At 41.4% G+C, this 3088-nt stretch overlaps 1 non-coding gene across 1 annotated transcript; it reads right to left on the bottom strand.

The window, feature by feature from the left end:
• Positions 1-1909: 1909 nt before the first annotated feature.
• On the bottom strand, positions 1910-2016 carry LOC123613772 (U6 spliceosomal RNA). Its single transcript, XR_006721197.1, has one exon. It is a non-coding gene; the product is annotated as a U6 spliceosomal RNA (small nuclear RNA).
• Between the last annotated feature and the right edge of the window lie 1072 nt (positions 2017-3088).

The following is a 3088-nucleotide window of genomic DNA, read 5'->3' as shown; positions in this document are numbered from 1 at the left end:
TAGTGACACAAGCTTTTTTTAGTTGATAAAATACAGCATTTTTTTTTATTGGATGAAATAAAATCTTCCTAGCCAAGAGGAGGCCCCATAGCTACTGTGGGCCATGAATGAGACTGGTTCCTTGAAGAATGACTTCAATATTGTCAGGCTAGTAAAGTGGGAAGAACACCCTTTCTCTATTTTTCTCTGTTGGAGGGGAGGGCTATGCCATTGAAATGACTTAAGCTCTACCAACCAGCCGAGTGTGGTGAGGTAGCTCTTGTAGTGAACACTAGCCCATGCCTCCCAGTGGGCGCAGGTGAATGGCCTGTTAAAGTGCTACTGAAGTCTCACAGGCTACACTGAGCATTCCAGGGCAAACCCCGCTCAAAGGCCCAGAGCAAGCTCAAGGACATGGGAGGAAGAGTTGTTGGTGATGCATTCCGTGAGGCCACGGTGAAGGGCAGCCCAAGAACCTGGAAAGATCATCCCCTAAGTGTTTCTATGAAACAAACATTTACTGTATCAGAGCAAAGATATATGATTACCTTAAAATGGCAGAATGCCTCCCAGGCTGAAGCTGATGGGAAAGTATTTCATATGGCAAAAGAGAAAAAAAAAAGTCTTCATCTGAAAGTTGATTGGTCAATAATAGTGTTAGGTTCTTAGATAAGTTGGGGGCACCAGGCAGATAGATGGAGGAAAGGGAGGATGGTCTGGAAGATGGTGTTATGCTTGCTTCCAGTATAAAGGGACTTTACTTCTTCTAAATGAGTGTCAACAAGAAACTGGTTAAAACCAGACAGTCATAACTGCACAGGAGCAGAAAGGACTTAACTAGACACAACCCAATGTTCTTTGTATTATAATTAACATTGCAGTTTATCTCCGCACCCTCATGGGCTTTTCTGTGTGCGTCATGGGTAAGGACATGTGCAAAGGGGCCGAACACGACTAAGCACTCCAGGGACAAGAGCCGTCAATCAATCAAGAGACCACTTCTAAGTGAGGGTGTAAGAGACAGGGGAGAGAAAAATCACAGCTCTTTCCTTCCTGGGATCAGCCAGCCTCCCATTCTTGGAGGCATACTTTTCCTTTCCTAAATAAATCTTAAAAAGTGTTTTCACTACACAACATACCATCTCCCAACAGTAAACTTCTCTTTATAAACAAGAACTGGGGTCTTTACATTTTGGGGTAACAATGGGGTAGGTCAAAGGGGGCAAAGATGGGCTTTCCATCTCCAGTCCTGTCCAGAAGGCTGGGTATCCTGGACCACAAGCCCAAGGCCCTGGCCTGTGCAGTGCAGGCATCTCAGGGCAGACATTCAGGTTGGGCAGTGAGCTTCTGACTCTGTCTGCATCAGGCAGTCTTCTGATGAGCACTGACCTGCCCAGATCTACCCATGGAGAGAGAGAACTGTATTGTAAGTGAATAAATTGGCATTCTGGATTCTTGTTATTGTTGTTCTGGTGACTCCACAGAGTTAACACTATTCATCATTATCCCCTACAAATCCTGATAGGTCTGTTTGTAAATATGTATGTGACTGTACAATTGAAATACAATTCAAAGTGATTAGGCAAATCTTATAGCAATATAGAAAGAGAATCTATAAAAATACTGGAGAACCACTAGGAGCAAAAGTAATTAAAAAATGAAGATCTGGTGGAGTCAGGTGATAAATAATTGAAGGAAAAAAATCCACAAAGTTCATGAAGTATATAGATAGGTCAAAGGAGTATGATTTGATAATTAAAGGATTATTAGAGGTCCTTGGGAAAAATAATGAAAACCATGAATATTTTTGCAACAGTGATCCTTCTTTATGAGCATATGAAAAGATCAGTTTGAAGAGAAGACTGTCATTATATTATTATTATAATTTTAATATAGTGAGTTGTACATATAGAAGAATATACAAAATTTAAAAAATATGGAACGCTTCATGAATTTGCACATCATCCTTGTTCAGAGGCCATGTTAGTCTCTGTCTCACTCCAATTCTAGTATACAAGCTGCTGAAGTGATAGGCATTCTGGATTCTTAATGTCAGACTCAGGAATTGGGTTGGTGTGAGTCATACTCTTGGGCCCACGTACATTTGGATGTATTGATCACTGAATTTCCAACTTGCATATCCATGATCCAGACCCTTGGTAACTACACTAAGGCTCTCCTTCTCTGTGGGAATCTGTCAGAAGCTAATTGGCTTTTCCCAGGAAGTTTTTCAAACTGCAACATGCATTTGACATAACTGTAAGGGGAAATCAAGGCCTTTATCAGTGCACTTAGTGTTAATCTTGTTCTTGCCATCACCATAGAAATACTTGTGAAGAGAATTTAAAAATTGCCTCTGAATTTCTTTCCAAAGTCTTCCAAGTGTTACCCCAAAGGGGAAGGGAAGGGAAAAGATCCCAGTTCTTATCATACCCAAAAGATAAGAATTCAGAGGGAAGATGGAAGTGTTATGTAGTGAAAGATTTAGAGGATTTGTTAGCAAAGGGAAAATACACCTCCAAGAACAGGAGGTGGGCTGACCCAAGGGCAGATGCAATGGTCTTTTTTTGCCCCCTTCTCTTATACCTTTGCTTAGAGGTGGTCTCTTGATTGATTGACAGCTCTTGCCCCTGGAGTGCTTAGTCATGCTTGTCCTCTTTTGCACATGTCCTTACCCATGATGCACACAGAAAAACCCATGTCAGGGTCCTAAACCGCAATGCTAACTGTATTACAATGAGCATTGTATCATGTCTGGTTAAGTCCTTGTCGCTACTGCACAATTGGGGTCTGACTGATTCTTGCTGGCTCCCATTTAGAGGAAATAAAGCCCCTTTATGCTGAAGGTGGGCATACAGCCATCTTCTGGACCATCCTCCCTCTCCTCCACTTTATCTGCCCCCACTTGTCTAACTACCTAACACAAGTACTAAAAATGAGTCTCTACAATAGGGCTTTTCTACTTACAGTGAAACAAGGACAAAAGACAAGTCACCTTTGCAAAAACCATCTCATGTACTAGTTTTTAAGTTGGAATGTGTCAAGATGAAATTTAGAAAACAGTAAAATTAATATCCATGCTGTAAATTGCTGTGAAGTCTCACAAGAA

Source organism: Camelus bactrianus, chromosome 14 (genome assembly GCF_048773025.1).
Source record: "Camelus bactrianus isolate YW-2024 breed Bactrian camel chromosome 14, ASM4877302v1, whole genome shotgun sequence".
NCBI lineage: Eukaryota > Metazoa > Chordata > Mammalia > Artiodactyla > Camelidae > Camelus > Camelus bactrianus.
The sequence above is the reverse complement of the archived record's forward strand: the minus strand, read 5'-3'. Positions and strand labels throughout refer to the sequence as shown.